The sequence below is a fragment of the Dromiciops gliroides genome, chromosome 5, assembly GCF_019393635.1.
Source record: "Dromiciops gliroides isolate mDroGli1 chromosome 5, mDroGli1.pri, whole genome shotgun sequence".
In the NCBI taxonomy this organism is placed as follows: Eukaryota; Metazoa; Chordata; class Mammalia; order Microbiotheria; family Microbiotheriidae; genus Dromiciops; species Dromiciops gliroides.
This window is the reverse complement of record NC_057865.1, coordinates 214,238,522-214,257,781: the sequence shown is the minus strand read 5'-3', so window position 1 is coordinate 214,257,781 and position 19,260 is coordinate 214,238,522. Positions and strand designations below refer to the sequence as shown.

Genomic DNA, 19,260 nt, shown 5'->3' with positions numbered 1-19,260 from the left:
CATGAAGGAGACAGCACTTGAGGCAAGCTTTGAAGGAACTGAGGATTTCTAAGGGGCAGGGAGGGAAGAATAGAGTAACATATTCCAGGCCTGTGAAAAATTATGAAGACTACTGGTTTTGATTATCGGGGAGGGGTAAATAATGAGTTATGTTTTGGATATGTTGAGTTTGAGATGTTTATAGAACATTCAGTTAGACAGGTCCAATAGGCACCTGGAGCACAGGGCACAGATCAGGGCTGGATACATAGACTTGGGTGTCATTTGCAGAGTAGTAATTGAACCTACATGGGGAGGGGGGGAATGGTGATGTCAGACTGGAGTATTTCCTATGGAACTGGCCCCTTTCTATTGTTAGTGCTCTAGTCCATCCCTACTACAAACCCATGGCAGCTAATGAAACTACCCCATGAGGAGGTTTAGAGAAAAAAGGCCCAACAAAGAGTCTTGGGACACACCAGAAACAACATGTGTGTCTCTATATACCAATGTGCAGGTAATAAATGAGTAGAAATCTTTTTTTTTTTTTTGGTGAGGCAATTGGGGTTAAGTGACTTGCCCAGGGTCACACAGCGAGTGTCAAGTGTCTGAGGCCTAATTTGAACTCAGGTCCTCCTGAATCCAGGGCTGGTGCTCTATCCACTGTGCCACCTAGCTGCCCCCATAAATGAGTAGAATTCTTAACATGAAGGAGTAAAGAGGACTTCATAGGTATCACTGAGACTTAATAGTATGCATTTCAAGGAATATGAAAATGGTATGTTTAAAAAGGAAAACTGTTCTAGAGAGATGGGAAACTGATAAAAAAATTCTAGCAACACAATCTGTATTTATTTCTGCAAGGAAGAAAAAGGGATAGTGTCTAAAGAGACTGATGTGATTTCAATGAAATTCTTATTTTAGAAGTATGCATACAAGACCAGAGGGAAGTTAACTGTGGATTAACATAAAAAGTAGCATAGTCCTGTAAGAATTCAGAAGGGCAGGGGCAGCTAGGTGGCTGAGTGGATAGAGTATGGGCCCTGGATTCATAAGGACCTGAGTTCAAAACTGACCTCGGACACCTGACACTAGCTGTGTGACCCTTATCAAGTCACTTAACCCTCACTGCCCCACAAAAACAAACAGAATTCAGAAGGTCAAAATAAAGTCCACTATGAATTGAAACTTGAAATAATGAGGCTAACAAAAGGACCTTTTTAAAAACCTGTTAGGAGAAAGAGGAAGAGAAAGGGAAGGGAAGGGAAGGGAAGGGACAGAACCCTTACTTGGAATTACTTCCTTTCTTGTCTATTTTCTGTCAAGAAAAAAGATCTACAGACTTGTAAGGACAGGTCAAAGATAAAATGATTACTTACCACCTCAGGGAAGGGGAAGAGGAGGTGAGAGGAAATAGAATTTGTAACTCAAAACTTTAAATAAAAACATTTATTAAAAAAATAAAACAGACAACAAAAAAAAAATTAGGGTGAGGAGACAAGTGGGAAGATAATGCTCGGATTAGATATGAATGTGGAAAGCCCCTGATCACCTTCAACAACCCTATCTTGCACATCAATCAACCCCTCTCCTTTTTTGGTTTCCCTTTCATATACGATCTTCCCCCATTAGAATGTAGGCTTCCTGAGTGCATATATTGGAATGAATGTTTGCTTGCTTCCTTCCCTTCTTCCGGTATTTGAGTTTATCTCTGCCCCTGGCCACTTGCAAGGCCTTTCATGGTATGTTCAACGGGTGCTTCTCTTATCACTGTGATGAACAATGCTGCAAAATGTTACAAAAATCCTATCTCTCCTTGTAAAGAATATTGTTTTCATATACTTAGAAATAACCTGTAATCCCGCCTAACTGCCATCTACTGATCTTTTTATACTATATATAAACATGAAATGGCTCCGAAGAAAGCCCATTTGACTCAAGACTTTTCCGTGAACCAAGTGACATGATTTCTAGGACAATAAAGCTTTTACCTGACTCTGTACCCTAAAATTGTGAGATGCGGGATACCACGTAATTGTATTATCATCTTGTCCTTATTTCTCTCACGTCCAAAGGATAGTTTGAGAGATTTTATCCTTTTTTTTTGATGGGACCTAGGGATATCATAGTCACAGTATTTTCCCCAGTTTGAAAAAGGTAAACGAAGATAATGAAGAAAGAAGAAAACTACAGCCTGGCTTGTTCTTGCCACGTTAACCTCAAAAACAAACAAATCACGATGGCTTAAGATGTTTAGATGGTTTAGAAGTTAGAAACTTACATGTAATTGGGAGAGAACAATTTTTATTTTTTAAATAAAATGTTAGGAAACTCCTAGAACTGAGCTGATCCCACTCTTACTCGACCTCCTCCCCGGCCAGCAGTAAGTCAGGGAGGGGGGCCGTGGGCAAGGTGGATCATAGGAAAGAGACCTCGGAGACCATCTACTCCAACACCCTTCCCCCTCTCCCCATTTTACGGACGTGGAAACTGAGGCGCAGGGTGGGACCGCGGCTTCGGAGACCTCTCCGGCTGAGGGGAGGGGGATAAATGGCAGAACTGGCTTTTGGAGGTCCCCCCAAAGGAAACAAAGCGATTCTAAATCTACTTCTTCAGGTGGCGCCGCTTCTTTCTGGGGCTGATTTCAGCCGAGCGTCCTCTCCCCACGCACGCGCAGACGCTCGGCACGGCCCCCACCCCGGCTCTTCCCCCTCCGGGCTCTGTGTACTCCTCCGCTGCCGCTGCCGGGCCGCTGCCGCCGCCTCTGCCATTGCCGTGGCCGCCGCCGCCACCGCCAAGGAAAGCTTCCGGTGCGACAGAGGTGGTTCCGGTTCGCAGCGGTTCCCGGGTTCTGTGTTCGGCTCCCGGCCGGAAACCCCCTCGCGTGGCGCCCGGTTCCGGTTCGGTGAGTGGCGGCGGGAAGCGGGAGGGGGAGCCAAGGGAAGCCGGGGCCCGGAGACCGAGCCGGGCTAGGTCGGGACAAACCTGACTGAGGTGGGGCTCGGCGGGGAAGGCAGCGACTCGGCACCCCACCTCCCTCGGGATCTGCCTCTTTCCCCCCCTCCCGCCCACAGCCCCCCCTTCTCCCCCCGGCAGCCGTTAATCCTGGAGGCCGGGGGGGGGGGGTTCCGCATCTCTACCCGCCGTCCTCCCGGGCGAGCCCAGCCCGCGCCCTGCGGCTGAGGCCGCCCTCAGGACCCGCGCCGCCGGGGGGCAGACCTCAGGGGGCCCCGTGGATCCAGGCCAGCTCCCGGGTGGCGGGAGCAGGGCAGGGAGGGCGGGAATGGAGCGGGGCCGGGGGGGAGGGGGCAGCCTCCTTGGAGCCGGGACGGGAGGCGGCTCCGGAGCATCTCCGTGACCCCCCCCCCTCCTCTGCACCCTGATGTCGCTCCCCTCAGCGGCCCCTGCTGTCACTCGAGTCAGCACCTCCACGGCCACCACTCGTACCCAAGTCCGCACTGTGGGAGTCGGGTTTCCTTTAACTCCCCCCTCCCCTTTGTTTGCTCACCTGGTTCATTCCTCCCGGTGATTTCTCCAGGAGCTGTCACACTCGCTCCCCTCAAGTCCCCGAACGTGCGCGCTACTGGAGAGATGCCCAGTTTCTTCTGACTTGAGCAGGAGGATGCCTATTTATCAGTGGCTGTGCAGTCTCTTCAGTATCTTCCTTTGCAATCACTTACACCCCTTTTATCATTCCCAAGCCAGCCTTATTGAAGACTCTTTGCTCCATATTTGGTGCCGTGTAGAAGGATATCAGCTGTGGTGGTCATTTTAAAAGTTAGGTACAGAGCCTGGACTCCTGTGCTTTTTCATCTGCATCTCCTGGTCTCCTAGGTTTCCCTTAAGCTCCACCTAAAATTTTGCTTTCTCCAGTAAGACTTTACTGATCTCCCTTATTCCCTCTGTTAATTATTTGCAATTTATCCTGTCTTTATCGTTGGAATATAGTTTATTTGTGTGTTTTCTCTCTATTAGACTGTGAGCTCCTTGAGAAGAGAGACTTCTTGTCTTTCTTGTATCCCCAGTGCTTAGCACAGGGCCTGGCTCATAGTAGGCATTTTAATAAATGCTTGTTGACTAACTGGTGAGCCTTTCAAGGCTTTGAACTAGTTATTTGGTTGAAGGAACATGGTCACTAGTTGAATGAACTCTTTGTCCCTTAAATATTTGTATCACATAAGGACGTTGAAATATAAATTATATTGAATTGAGAAGTATTTATAGTGAAACTTGAAGCATATTCTGGACCTTTTCCCTTTTTTTCTCTCTCCTTGACACTTCTTGCTGTTCTTCCCTTTGGGATGAGGAGAAATGATGGTAAATTCTACTCTGAAATCCTGAGGCCACCCATTTCATTGCCTTCAACTAGTTGCAAAACAGGTCTTGCTACCACCCATTTGATGAGAGCTAAATCTGGTAGGTGGGAATGGAAATTAAAAACAGGTTCTACTGCTTCTTATTTTAGGTGATAGAACTGCTGGATTTTGCTTTAAAGTTTTCAGTTTTTTTCTCACCTCCTTACTTTCTCCTTGCTTTTACTTGAAAGTAGCAATATTGTTGTTATTCTTTTTTTTTTTTTGCGGGGCAGTGAGGGTTAAGTGACTAGCCCAGGGTCACACAGCTAGTAAGTGTCAAGTCAGGTCTTCCTGAATACAGGTTCGGTGCTTTATCCACTGCGCCACCTAGCTGCCCCCTAGTCATAACATCTTTGAAATGGCTTTCCTCCCTTCATTCCCTTGATCCTCAACATTGGAGAGGTAAAAAATATCATCTCAGATTCCATAGGCAACTTACATTCAGAATTAATTGTTCTTTATATGTTTGGTAAAATTTGCATGTAAATCCATCTGGTCCTGGGATTTTTTTCTTGGGGAGCTCATTTATGGCTTGTTCAACTTCTTTTTTTAAGATAGGGTTAAGTATTCTATTTCCTGAACATGCACAAAATGGAATTCATTACTTGTTTCCCTAATCTGACCTTTCTCCAGAGTTCCCCATTGAGAGCACATTAACATTACAGTCATGCATATTCATAACTTCAGAATCATTTTTAATTCTTTTCTCTCCCTCATACCCCATATTTAACCAGCTGCCAAATCTTAATTCTTCCTATACATCTCTCATCTATTTCCTTCTCTTTACTCATATGACCACCAGTCTAGTTCAGGTCCTTGGTGTTCAGTCATGGGGGTTTTATTGGCAAGGATGATGGAGTGGTTTGACATTTCCTTCTCCAGTGACTTGCCCAGGGTCACACAACAAGTGTCTGAGGCTAAATTTGAACTCAGGTCTTCCTTATTCCAGGTCCAGCACTCTATCCACTGAGCTACTTAGCTACTTCCTGGGCAAACAGGTTAAAGTGACTTGCCCAGGGTCACACAGCTAGTAAATATCTGAGGCTTAATTTGAACTCAGGTCTTCTTGACTCCAGGTCTGGTTGCCCTCATTTTATGGTCCTACCTATCTCTCATTTGGAGTATTTCTGTAGCCTTCTTCTTTTTTTCTTGGCAGGGCAATGAGGGGTAAGTGATTTGCCCAGGGTCACACAGCTAGTAAGTGTCAAGTGTCTGAGGCTGGATTTAAACTCAGGTCCTCCTGAATCCAGGGCTGGTGCTCTGTCTACTGTGCCACCTAGCTGCCCCCTCTGTAGCTTTCTAATTGGTCTTCTTGCTTCCAGATTTTCTCCTACTCAATCCATGTTCTACACAACTTCTAAAATGTTATTCCTAAAGTGTAGATGATCCATTTCATTCCTCTGTGCAAGAAGCTTCATTGGCCATCCATTACCTCTATAATAATGTAAAAATATTTTAGCTTGGGAATTAAAGCCCTTCACAATCTTGCTTCAGCTGATCTTTCGAAACTTATTTCACATTATTTCTGATTCATTCACCCTACATTTCACTTGGACTGGCCTATTTATTTTTCCCTGAACTTGGCATTCCAACCCCTACTACTTTGTCTCTGGTTGGAGTTTGAGGCTTTGACTCTGCCTGGAGTATCCTCTTTCTGCCTCCTTAGAATCCTTAGTTTCCTTCAAAGTTGCACATAAGTCCACTTTTTTTTTTTTTTGCGGGGCAATGGGGCTTAAGTGACTTGCCCAAGGTCACACAGCTAGTAAGTGTCAAGTGTCTGAGGCCGGATTTGAACTCAGGAACTCCTGAATCCAGGGCCGGTGCTTTATCCACTGCGCCACTTAGCCACCCCATAAGTCCACTTTTTATGTGAAGCCTTTATGGATCTTGCTACTTATTAGAACTCTCATTTTCCACATGTAATATCTCCTAGTAGCATATGAGCTCCTTGAGTACTTTTGTTTATGACTTTTCTAACATAGAGTAACTATTGCTGGGCCTTATAGGGTAAGTACGTTCCCCCTCCCCCCCTCCCCCCTTTATGATACCCAAACCATTTCAGTTTATACCAGGTTCAGTCCTGGAGAGCCCTGTCCTCTAATTAGGAGGCTTATGTTCCTTATTCTCACATTCTTTGGCTTTTTAACAAACTCCCACCCAGAGGTTGATTTCCCAGGAATAGTTTTATTCCTGGTTTCGTTTATAGCTAATGTCTGAGTTTTCCTAAACTGAAGAGTAAAGAGGTACTCAATATGTATATTCAATATGAATCTAATTTGGGACAGGTAGTTTATTCCTATATACAGAGAAAGGCTAAATATAGAACCACAGAAAGCACTGTAAAACAATTTTAGAAGAATTCAGTGACATAACTATGGTTACAATCTGCTGGGCTGCTGGTAGTTAATCCTTATTAAAACATGAAGAAGTTTGAAATGCTAATTAGCTATTTTACATTTCACCTTGGCTGAGTCAGTCAATTTTACCAGTAAAACAAGTCAGATTCTGCCCCACTTCTAGTGGTGGTTGTTCTCTCTAAGAGCACTCCTCCCTCATACCAGCCTGATCCTGCTAAAACGACAACCAACCATTCCAGGATATCCAGTTTGAAATGTCCAATAGGCAGTTAGTAATTCGGTTTGAAGTTCAGGGGAGGGTCTAGGGCTGGATATATAAATCCTGAGTCATATGTATAAACATCATAATTAAATCCTTGGAAGCTGATGAGGTCTCCAAGAGAAAGTATAGAGTAGAGAATATATGCAGTTAAGGTACATGATATTGATGATAAATCCACAAAGGAGGCTGCTGAGGAGTGGCTAAGCAGGAAGAGACGCAGGAGAGAGCAGCATCATGAAAGCCCTTCATGTGCTTTTGATGACTATGTAGGAACAGAAGGTGGTCACCAGTGTTAAATGCAGCAAATAGGTCAAGAAGCATGAGGATTGAAATAAGACCATCTAATTTGGCAATTAAGAGATCATTGGTTGGGGCAGCTAGATGGCGAAGTGGATAGAGCACCGGCCCTGGAGTCAGGAGTACCTGAGTTCAAATCCGGCCTCAGACACTTAACAGTTAACTAGCTGTGTGACCCTGGGCAAGTCACTTAACCCCAATTGCCTCACTAAAAAAAAAAAATATTAAAAAAAAAAGAGATTATTGGTTAATGATGGAAAGTAGTTTGAGTTGAGTGGTGAGGTCAGAAGCTAGATTGTAGGTGGTCGAGAAGTGAAGGGATGTAGATAGATCCTCATAACTTTCCAGTGTTGCTCTCTTGATAACCACTAAATAGCATTCTCCACAACCACCCTTCTCAATATGTGTGTGTATATTGTACTTCCCCCCTGCCCCCTACATACACATTCTGGATATTTTATATGTATGTGACTTATATGCATGCAGCTTACTGCTTGTTTCTTTTTTCTCTTCAGCATAAACCTACCAGAATACTTGTCATACATATTCTTTTTTTTGCAGGGCAGTGAGGGTTAAGTGACTTGTCCAGGGTCATACAGCTAGTGTCAAGTGTCTGAGGCCCGATTTGAACTCAGGTTCTCCTGAATCCAGGGCTGGTGCTCTATCCACTGCGCCACCTAGCTGCCCTCTGTCATACATATTCAAGAAGAAAATTAAAGGGTCCCTTTACATGAGTGAGTTATCAGTTATTTTTCTAAAAGGAAACTACCTCACATTTGTAAAATAAGGAGAATCACAGACTTAGAATGTCTGAACTAGAAAGGACCTCAGATGCTACCTCGTTCAACTTCTGCATTATAAAGATAAGAAAACTGGATTTCTCAAAGTTCTGTGGTAGTATGGGGTTGGTGTGGCATTTGAATTTAGGTCAATTTAACAATATGATACATCACTCTTATTTTTGAGGATAGGTAGCATAGTGAATTGAGGGTGGCCTTTCAGGAAAATCTGAGTTCAGGTTGTGAGAAAGTCAGTTAACCTTTCAGTGGCCCAGGTAACTCTAAGACTCTTTAAGTTACAGATATGTTGCCCATCTGCTTCAATAAAGGGAGCTGTGATGCCAGAAATTCCTTATACCAGTGAAATCATAGGTATCACTCCACTATCTCTTACTCTACAAAATCAAATCAAACCTATTATCTTTGGTTCTTTTTGTCATTCTCACATATGCAGTCACTTTGAGGTTTTAGTGTTCTACTAAATATCTGGAGTGTGTCCTCTCCATTCATAGTGCTATCACCCTATCAGACTTCTTGCATAGATTATAATAATAGGGGTATAAATGTTCTGGCATCTCTAGTCTATGCATTACATGACTTCTAGAATGAAGGCTAAGAAAGCCTTTCGCGGGCAGCTAGGTGGCACAGTAGATAAAGCACCGGCCCTGGATTTAGGAGGACCTGAGTTCAAATCCGGCCTCAGACACTTGACACTTACTAGCTGTGTGACCCTGGGCAAGTCACTTAACCCCCGTTGCCCCACAAAAAAACCCCCCAAAACCCCAAACAAACAAAAAAGAAAGCCTTTCACAAACAGGGAAAACTTGACCTTTCCAGTCTTATTCCAAATGATTTTCTTTCTTGAACTCTTATGTTGTAGCCAAATTGGCCTATTTGCTGTTTAGAGTTGGCCTTCCATCTCCTGCTTCCCTATGCCTTTGTACAGGTCTCCTTCATATACACTTTCTTCACCTCTTACGCCTTAGAATCCTTAGCTTTCTTCAAGGCTTAACTTAGGTACTGCCTCTTATATGAATCCTCTCTTGATCCTTCTTAATCTGTTTATACCATGTGTCTTCCAGTAGAATGTAATCTTGAAGATGGGAACAATTCATTTTTTGGCTTTGTTTTTTCAGAACCTAGCACAGAACTTTGTATGTAGTAGAGACTTAATAAATGCTGCTTTCTTTTAGGAAAACATTTTTGTTTATTTCATCAAATATTTCCCAATTACATATAAAAGTCTTTTTAACAATTAAAAAAAAAATTTTGAGTTCCAAATTCTTTCTCTCTCCCCTGGTTGAGAAGGTAAGCAATTTGATATTGATTATACATGTGAAGTCATAAAAAATATATTTCCATGTTAGGCAGGTTGCAAAGGAAAACAAACAAAACAACAAAAACAAAGTAAAAAAATTATGCTTCAACTGCATTGAGTTCATCAGCTTGCTTTCTGCAGGTGGATAAGCGTTTTTCGTGTCTGTTTTGTTTTGTTTTTTTTGCAGGGCAATGAGAGTTAAGTGACTTGCCCAGGGTCACACAGCTAGTGTCAAGAGTCTGAGGCCGGATTTGAACTCAGGTACTCCTGAAAACATTTTTCATAATGGGTTTTTGGAATTGTCTTGGATCATTGTCTTGATTAGAGTAGCTAAGTCTTTCACAGTTTATCATCCCTATAATATTGCTGTTACTGTATACAATGTTCTCCTGGTTGTTCTCATTTCACTTTGCATGAGTTCACATGTCTTCCCAGGTTTTTCTGAAACCATCCTTCTTGTTATTTCTTATAGCACAATAGTATTTCATCACAATCATATACCACAACTTGTTTGGCTGTTCCCCAAAATGATGGGCATCCCCAGAATTTCCAATTCTTCGCCACTACAAACGGAGTTCTTATAAATATTTTTGTACAGATAAGTTCTTTTTCCTTTTCTTTGATCTCTTTGGGATACAGACCTAGTAGTGTTATTGCTGGGTCAAGCACTTTGGGCATAGCTCCAAAGTGTTCTTCTCCAAAGTGGTTGGACCAGTTCATAACTCCACCAACAGTTCATTGGTGTCCCAATTTTTCCAAATCCTCTCCAGCATTTTTCTTTTTTTGTCTTGTTAGCCAATCTGATGGGTATGAAGTGGTGTGAGAGTTGTTTTAATTTGTGTTTCTACAATCAGTTGTAGAAATCAAATGCTTCTTGATATGAATGCCTTGTATGTTCCAGTGTACCTTGGACTACTTTCTTGATGTCATCATGTCCTCTCTTTTCTTTCTGCAGTTGTGTAGGTCATCACACTCCATGACTGAGACTCTTCCTTCACACGTCTTCCTCTTGTCAACTATCTCTTAAGAGGTGACATCAACCCCTGGAAGTTTTCTCTGCCCTCTCCTACTCTCCAACTAAAAGTAAGCTTTTTCCTCTTCAGATTGTCTTATGTTTTTGTCTAGATCTCTTCTTTGCAATTTTTACATTCTACTCCGTAGCATACTTATTGGTCTACATATCCATTTGATTGTTAGCTCCTTTAGGTTGGAGACTGTGTTGGGAACTTACTCTTAGCACATGGAAAGTTGTAATAAATGCTTACTCAATTAAATCCACCTGTCACATCAGATGAAGTATGTCTAAAACTGAAGTCATATGTCCCATAAGCCTAACATCTACAGTTACCTTTTTCTCACCTATGCGTCCAGTCATTTGTCCAGTCCTGTTGATTATACTTCAGACATGTTTTGCATTCACTATCTCCTCTCCATTCCCACTGTATCTGTCATAGTTCGTGTCTTCATCTCTTATTACTTAGATTGTAATAGCTTTCTAGCAGTTTTCTTCCGTCTTCAGTATATTCCTTCTCCAATGCATCCTCTCCCTACTGCCCAAGTAATTTAATGAGTTCTAATGATCATGTCATTACTCAAACTCCTTTATTGACTTCCCATGCCTATTCAATGAACTATAAACTGCTGATTTCAGAATGTAAGGTTGTCAACAGTGAGGCTCAATCCTATTTTTTCAGCCTTCTCATTTTTGCTTTTTCTAGCCAAACTGGACTACTTTCTATCCCCCAGTTCACCACCTATTTTCATCCTGTCTGCAGGCTCCTGTTTGTTCATTCTCTCTCTCTCTCTCTCTCTCTCTCTCTCTCTCTCTCTCTCTCTCTCTCTCTCTCTCTCTTCTTTGAATTAACTGTTTTTCTTCCTCTATCACCTCTGCCAGGTCCATCTTCTTTTACTGAAATTCTAACTTCAAAGCCACATCTTCTATGAAGCCTTATCCTTACAACTAATCCTTCCCTATTTCTTCTCCCCCCGAAACAAAAATGATCTATTCCTTAGAGGCATCATGGTGTAGAAAGAGTACAAGACTGGAATCAGGAGAGACTTAGGTTCAAATCCTGTTTCTGACACTTACTAGCTTTGTGACCATGGGCAAATAATTGAGGCTACCTAAACTAATATATTTGGTTTCCTTCTACCCCTATTGAGTTTTTCATTTGATACCTTTCCTTTTTCTTCATTGCCTTGCCTCTTAAAAAGTACTCTATTTTCCATGTTTCCACCCCTGACCACTTCTAAGCCTGCTGTAATCTGTCTTCCTTTCCCAATATGCCATCATTTCTTCAAAGATCCAGTGACTCTTCTTCATTTTTCATCCTCTTTCACCTCTTTACAGCATTTGACACTTATTGACCACTTCATCCTCCTTTGGCATCTTTGAAAGCCCAGTTTTCCTCCTCTGACCACTCTTTTCTCTCTCACTGGTTTCTCCTAACCTTTTAAGTTGGATATTTTCTAAGATTCTTTGGCTTTCCCTTCTCTCTCTTTGCTCTCTCCTATACTGATCTTAGTTATTCACTCCTATGGGAGCTTCTCTGTGTGTCTCCCATAGCTATATGTTCAGCTCCAACTCTTCCCCACAACCATTTCTATCCAAATGTTCTTGATGTACTTACATTGAACGTATACAGAAAAGATGATATTATCTTACAAAACCACTGGGGCAGCTAGGTGACCCAGTGCATAGAGTGCTGGGCCTAGAATCAGGAAGACTGGAGTTCAAATTGGGTCTCAGGAACTGACTAGCTGTGTGACTCTGGGAAAGTCACTTAACCCTATTTGCCTCAGTTTCCTCATCTGTAAAATGAGCTGGAGAAGGAAATGGCAAACTACTCCAGTATCTTTGCCAAGAAAACCTCAAAATAGGGCTCATGAAGAGTAGGACATGACTGAACAACAACAATAACAAAACCATTCCCCATTATACTTCCCTGTTTCTTTCAATTGTACTACCACTAACCTATCATTTGTGGGCAAAACCTTAGTGTTTTCTTTGACTCTTCTTTTCTCTTACCTTCCACATCTACTTAGTTGCCAGTCTAGAGTATGCGGTGCAGTGGATAGAGTGGACCTGGAGTCAGGAAGACCTCAGTTTGAATCCTGCTGTGTTTCCGTTTGCCTCAGTTTCCTCTACTGTAAAATGGGGATAATAATAGCCCCTAACTTGACAAGTTGTTGCAGGGTTCCAATTAGAGAACGTGTAAAGTGCTTTGCAAACCTTAAAACATTTGTGGGGACCAATTTTTAATTGGGGAGTGTTAGCTAAGTGACTCACTGTAATATTGGGGCAAGGAAGGGGACCGGCAGCCTCCCTCAAAACAGAGCAGGATTTATTTAACAAGAATGAACTTAAAAAACAAAACAAAACACAAACAGGATCAGTAGAATCAAGGGAAAGGAAATAAAATGGGGAAAAGGGAAATTATACAACCTGAATAACACCACCACCCAGGAATCAGCTGAGAACACACAGCAGTGTCCTGTTGCCTTCCAGCTTCAAGCTAGAATGGTGAATCTCCTCCCTTCTTCCCAGCAGACCCCAGGCTGACCACACACAGCCCCCAGCCAATTGGCTGGCTGCTCTGATAGTCACATGACTGCCCTCACTAGGCTTCCGATCATTATAATTTTGCTAGGCCCATGTAGGTGTCGCCGAGTGGTGATGATGTGAGTGCCAGCGCCATGGTGATGGCTACAACCAGTGGGTGGAGCACTGTTTGCAGAACCCTAGAGGCCAGTGTGCACGCCAAGGTTTTATGAAAAAATTCTAGCCAAAAGATGGGGTCATAAAACCCTCAAATAACAATTCTTCACACATTGTTTAGAATTTTATTTTCCAAATTATATGTAAAAGCAAATTTTGACATCAATTTTTCAATATAAATGCTAACTCTGAATCTCAAAGCTATTCCCTTCTTTCTCCTGGTGCCACCCTTATTACCACCTTCTGGACTTCTGCCATAAAAGCCTCTATCTCCCAATCTCTGGTCTCCCTCCTTCCCTTTGAAATAATTTTTCACAGCCTACTTATCTTTTTTTTTTTTTTTTTGCTGGGCAATGAGGGTTAAGTGACTTGCCCAGGGTCACACAGCTAGTAGGTGTCAAGTATCTGAGGCCAGATTTGAACTCAGGTACTCCTGAATCCAGTGCTGGTGCTTTATCCACTGTGCCACCTGGCTGCCCCACAGCCTACTTATCTTGACAGATTAGAAAGATTAATTTATCTTTCTTATGCACAGATATGATTTGTCATTTTGTTGTTCAATACCCTTTGGTCTTATTTGCCTACCTGAGTAAAGTCCAGACAGTAAAGTATGTCATTCCAAGAGGGAGACACCCTGAGGGGAATTACAGAGTTTAGATAAGACCTTGTCTTGACTAAGCCACATCTTGTGAGAAAGATGACCCAATACACAACAATAAGCAAAGTATGAAACACTAGTAAAAAATGTGATACTTGAAAACCTGAAAAATGATTCTGCTGAGAATAGAATATAATTAGAGAAGCACAAAGTACAGTGCAAAGTCTTAAAAAACTATGTTATTTTTGTTCTTTTGCCACTTTCAGTTTTATTGATATGTTTTATTTTTTAACATGCATTTATAGTTTATTCCAACTTTATGAGTTTCTTAAAACAAAGTAAAACAGGGGCAGCCAGGTGGCGCAGTGGATAGAGCACTGGCCCTGGAGTCAGGAGTACCTGAGTTCAAATCCGGCCTCAGACACTTAACACTTACTAGCTGTGTGACTGTGGGCAAGTCACTTAACCCCAATTGCCTAAAAAACAAACAAACTAAAAAAAAAAAAAAGAAACAAAGTAAAACAGTTAAGCAAAATTAATAATATAGAGACTTCATTTGAAAGAACATGCAACATTCACATCTGTAGCACCTTCTCTTTAAAAAAAAATAACAGAAACCTATTTTCTCTCCTATCCCCGGGGTGGGGATTGAAAAAGAAAAAATGACATTTCCTTTTTTTTTTTTTTAAATTAATTAATTAATAATTAATTTTAGTGAGGCAATTGGGGTCAAGTGACTTGCCCAGGGTCACACAGCTAGCAAGTGTGTGTTAAGTGTCTGAGGTGGGATCCGAACTCAGGTACTCCTGACTCCAGGGCCGTTGCTCTATCCACTGCGCCACCTAGCTGCCCCGACATTTCTTTTAACAAATATGCTTAGTCATATCTTATTCTGCACCCCAAATCCAACACTTCTCTGTCATGGACAGCATGTTTCATCAGTCCTCTGGAACCACGAATGGTTCTTAAAGCTTTCAAAGCTGTTTGTTTTTTCAGTATTGTTGTCACTGCATAAATTGTTTTAGTTTTGCTTATTTTTTCATCAGTTTATAAAAGACCTCAAAACTGCTCATTTTTAGAATATTGATATGCATTCTGGTTTTGCTCACTTCTCTCTGTATCAGTTCAATGTCCTTTTGAAATAATCAATTTCCTCATTTTTTACAGCACAATAGAACTCCATCACATTCATATACTTATTCAACCATTCTTCAGTTGTTGGAATTAGTGGGGGAAATGGTATTTTAGCTAGATTTTTGCTAATGAGTAGTATGTCTTAGGTAATAATAAGGGACAAACAGCACTCTAAGGTTAAGGAATATATTCTGTGTTCCAGACAAATCCAAAGAATGGTTAGGAGTAGCGTGAGTGTGACCCTGGTTATATGGGTATATAAAAAAGGTATACATAAACTTTGACTGTTGCCAAGTTTTTTGCAACCCCCACATTCAGTTATGCTACCCCATATGGGGTTGCAACCCACAATTTAAGAAGGTTTCCTCCCAGATGGGGTTGAGACCCACAGTTGAAGAAGCTAGGTTTTAGACTACCTCCCTTCTTTTACAGATGTGGAAATTGAGGACAGGACAGGGAAAGGGACTTGCCCATGGTCACACAGGTAGTGTAAGGCCACCAGCAGACCTTTGGATGCCCTTGTACCAAATTATTTATTTCTTTAATTCTCTTTGACCACACTATTTCCCTAATTTGCTTCAGTTCAGTTGTACTCTTCCCACCTTAATAAAACTGCTCAAGGATAACTAATGACTTCAGTCCTCATACTCCCTCTCTTTTTGACACCTGTCACTGTTAATTCTAGTACAGTTAATACCTATATGACATAAGTCTCTTGTCCTTTAGCTATAATAATGACCTCTTGTGCTGCTTGAACCTAGATAGTATGTTTTTTTAGAGTGTTCTGGGAGGTTTTTGGCCATTATTAGGTAAGTAGAACTTTTAAGGTGGTGTTTTTAATATTTCAGGACTCCCAGGTTTCTTAAAGTGAGGTAAAATTATGATGGAATTATTAGCAATTTCAGAATGCATCAATTCACTTGATAGGATGTGTTCAGTTGAATGCACACAACCATGGGGACTGGGTAGCACCTGTCCTGTATGCTATTTTCATTATTTCAGGGGCAGCAAGAAAAATTGGGAGTGTTGTTATTCAAGAGTTCTTTCTAGACATATTTTTCCTTGTTAGAGTTTTACTTCTCTTTTGATTAATATTATAAAGTCAAACATTCGAGAGGTGGTTTTAACATAGATTTTTAACCAAGCAATTATATTGGAACTTTAGGAAATATCCCATACTATTTAGGTTAGAGCAGCACTAGAGGTCATTATTAGAGCTGTTAAGGCATTTGTGGACCCTAAGCCAACCTTGAAATTTTCATGTTCTACTTTTCCTCCTTTAAAACTGCATTTAGGGCAGCTAGGTGGCGCAGTGGATAGAGCACCAGCCCTGGAGTCAGGAGGACCTGAGTTCAAATCCAGCCCCAGACACTTGACACTTACTAGCTATGTGACCCTGGGCAAGTCACTTAACCCTCACTGCCCTGCCAAAAAAAAAACAAACAAAAAAAAACCCCACCTGTGTTTTATTCCTTTGGGCGATTTCTATCCTGAAGCAAACTTATTTTCAGTCTCTTTCTGCTTGTTGACTCATTTCCTATTGCATACAAACATGCCCGTGTCTCTTCTAATATCATCTTATATCTCTTCTTTTTTTTTTTTTTTTTAGTGAGGCAATTGGGGTTAAGTGACTTGCCTAGGGTCACACAGCTAGTAAGTGTTAAGTGTCTGAGGCCGGATTTGAACTCAGGTACTCCTGACTCCAGGGCCGGTGCTCTATCCACTGCGCCATCTAGCTGCCCCATCTTATATCTCTTCTGCCCTTTATAACTAAACTCTGGAAAAGGCCATATTACAATAGTTCCTTCATTTTCTCTCCTCTCCCTTTTGCTTTCATTCCTTAAGATCCAGCTTCCAGGGGGCAGCTAGGTGGCGCAGTGGATAAAGCAATGGCCCTGGATTCAGGAGTAACTGAGTTCAAATCCGACCTCAGACACTTGACACTTACTAACTGTGTGACCCTGGGCAAGTCACTTAACCCCCATTGCCCTGCAAAGAAAAATAAAATAAATAAAATAAAAAAGATGCAGCTTCCGACAGAAACTGCTCTCTCCAAAGTTATTAATGATATCTTAGTTGTCAGATCCAGTGGCCTTTTCTCAGTCCTCATTCTCCTTGACCTCTCTTCAGCTTTTGACACTGTTGATCCCTCTCTCCTTGATATTCTCTTCTCTCTGGATTTTTGGGACACCACTATCTCCTGGTTCCCCTCCTACCTGTCTGATCTCTCTTTCTCAGTCTTCTTTGCTGGATCCTTATCTAGATCACACCTTTTAACCTTAGGTGGCACACAAGGTTCTTTCCCGGGTTCACTTCTTTTCTCCTCTATATTCACTTACTGATCTTGTCAGCTCCCCTGGATTTAATTACTGTCTTTATGCTGCTGATTCTTAAATCTACCCATCCTTCACCAGCTTTTCTGCTGACCTCTAATCTTGTACCTCCAACTGCCTTTCAGACATCTCAAACTGGATTTTTAGTACGAATCTTTAAGATTGTGGGGCAGGGCAGTGAGGATTAAATGACTTGTCCAGGGTCACACAGCTAGTAAGTGTTAAGTGTTGGAGGTCAGATTTGAACTCAGGTCCTCCTGAATCCAGGGCCGGTGCTTTATTCACTGCACCACCTAACTGCCCCTCTAGTAGGCATCTCAAACTGAGTATGTCCAAAACTGAACTTGCCATCTTTCCCCTTAAGCCACCCTTCTCCCTTCTATCTTCCCTATTGCTATAGAGGTCAACACCATGCTCCCATCCCTCAGATTTGCAACATAGGTGTCATCCTTGACTACTCACTATCTCACACCCTCTTATCCAGTATGATGTCAAAGCCTGTCAATGTCACCTCTACAACATCTCTCTCTCCTGACACTGCTGCCACTCTAGTGCTCCTACTCACATCACATCCGGACTGTTACAGTAGCTTGCTGGTTATTGTAGCCTGCCACTACAGTCCATTTTCCATTCAGCCACTAAAGTAATTTTCCAAAAGCACAGGTCTGATTATGTCATCTCCTCTTTGCTTTGAGGATCAAATACAAGATGCTCTGTTTAGCATTCAAAGCCCTTTTGGTATAACCTAGCCCCCTTATACCTTTCTAGTCTTCTTTTTTTTTTGGCCGGGCAATGGGGGTTAAGTGACTTGCCCAGGGTCACACAGCTAGTAAGTGTCAAGTGTCTGAGGCTGGATTTGAACTCAGGTACTCCTGAATCCAGGGCCAGTGCTTTATCCACTGCGCCACCTAGCCACCCCCTTTTCTAGTCTTCTTACTCCTTACACCTTTCTCGCCACCATGTACTCTGCAATCCAGTGACAGTGGCCTCCTGACTGTTCCACAAATAAAACACTCCATCTCTTGGCTCTGGGCATTTTCTCTGGCTGTCCGCCATGCCTAAAATACTCTTGTTCCTTCACTCTGACTACTGACCTTCCTGGCCTCCTTTAAACTCCAACTAAAGTCACACCTAATCAGAAGCCTTCTCCAACCTCTTTTAATTTCAATGCCTTCCCCCTGTTGATTGTTTTCTATATTTATCCTATATTTGACTTGCTTTGTATATATTTATTTGTATATTGTGTCTCCCTTTAGATTGTAGGCTCCTCGAGGTCGGTATCTTTTGCTTCTTTTGTTTCCCCAGCACTTAGCATATTAGTCAGGCACATATTAGGTATTTAATAAATGTTTATTGATTGAAGTCTTTGAACATAAATTGTACATATGTGACTTAATTTATCACAAAGTAAATACATATATCCTATAGAGAGGGGAACAAACTATGTGCATTTATTTTTTTTTAAATGTCTTCCACAATGCTACCTTTTCAAAATCCCCAGCCAACCTGCATTCTAGAGTGGCTGTGGTTGGGGAAAAGGGTTTAATATGGGATACAGGGTGCTAGAATTCAAAAGAAAAATTTTTTCCTTTTTACCTTCATCTCACTAAAACATAAAAAGCCATAGGATGCGGAATTTGAGGTGGAACCTTCTGTCCCTAAAAAACAGCATTCTTTTTTTGTGCAGTGAGAGAATGAATATATAAACAAGCAAAATATGTGCATATGGTATCTAGGAAGGGGCCCTTTGTCCCATAAAGTTAGAGAGCTGGTGAATGGGGGCAACTGGGAGTAGGTCTGACAAAACCTATATAGCAACAACCGGCATAATTGACTTGGTCATGGTTCTAGAAAGGGAAAGGAATGAATACCAGCTCTGTGGAAAAGTGTAGTAGATATGAAGCTAAAGATTGTTGTTGCTTTCCTGAAACTGTGGTCCTGGAGAGGCATCCTCCGATTGAGTCAGGGAAGGGGTAGGGGACTATTGAAGAAGTTTTTTTAGGGCAGCTGCTTTTAGGGCTGGTGTTTTTAAGGTGAAAAGAGCAGTGAATAATGAAAGTTGATTATTGAGTGACTTGCCTGATGGAGTGAATTGTGAAAAGGCTACTTTAATTCTGTGACAGATCATAT

At 41.9% G+C, this 19,260-nt stretch overlaps 2 protein-coding genes across 2 annotated transcripts in view; one reads left to right on the top strand and one right to left on the bottom strand.

Annotated features, from left to right (window-relative positions):
* Nucleotides 1-3,619, bottom strand: part of PFKM (phosphofructokinase, muscle) — a 50,422-nt gene extending 46,803 nt beyond the window's left edge. The window contains exon 1 of the mRNA XM_043965978.1: nt 3,488-3,619. The gene's annotated coding sequence lies outside the window, so the exon portion shown is untranslated. The remainder of the gene's footprint in view (nt 1-3,487) is intronic.
* Nucleotides 3,620-10,114: 6,495 nt separating this feature from the next.
* The window catches only part of SENP1 (SUMO specific peptidase 1), a 64,838-nt gene continuing 55,692 nt past the window's right edge, over nt 10,115-19,260 (top strand). Inside the window, 1 exon segment of the mRNA XM_043965980.1 lies at nt 10,115-10,430. The gene's annotated coding sequence lies outside the window, so the exon portion shown is untranslated.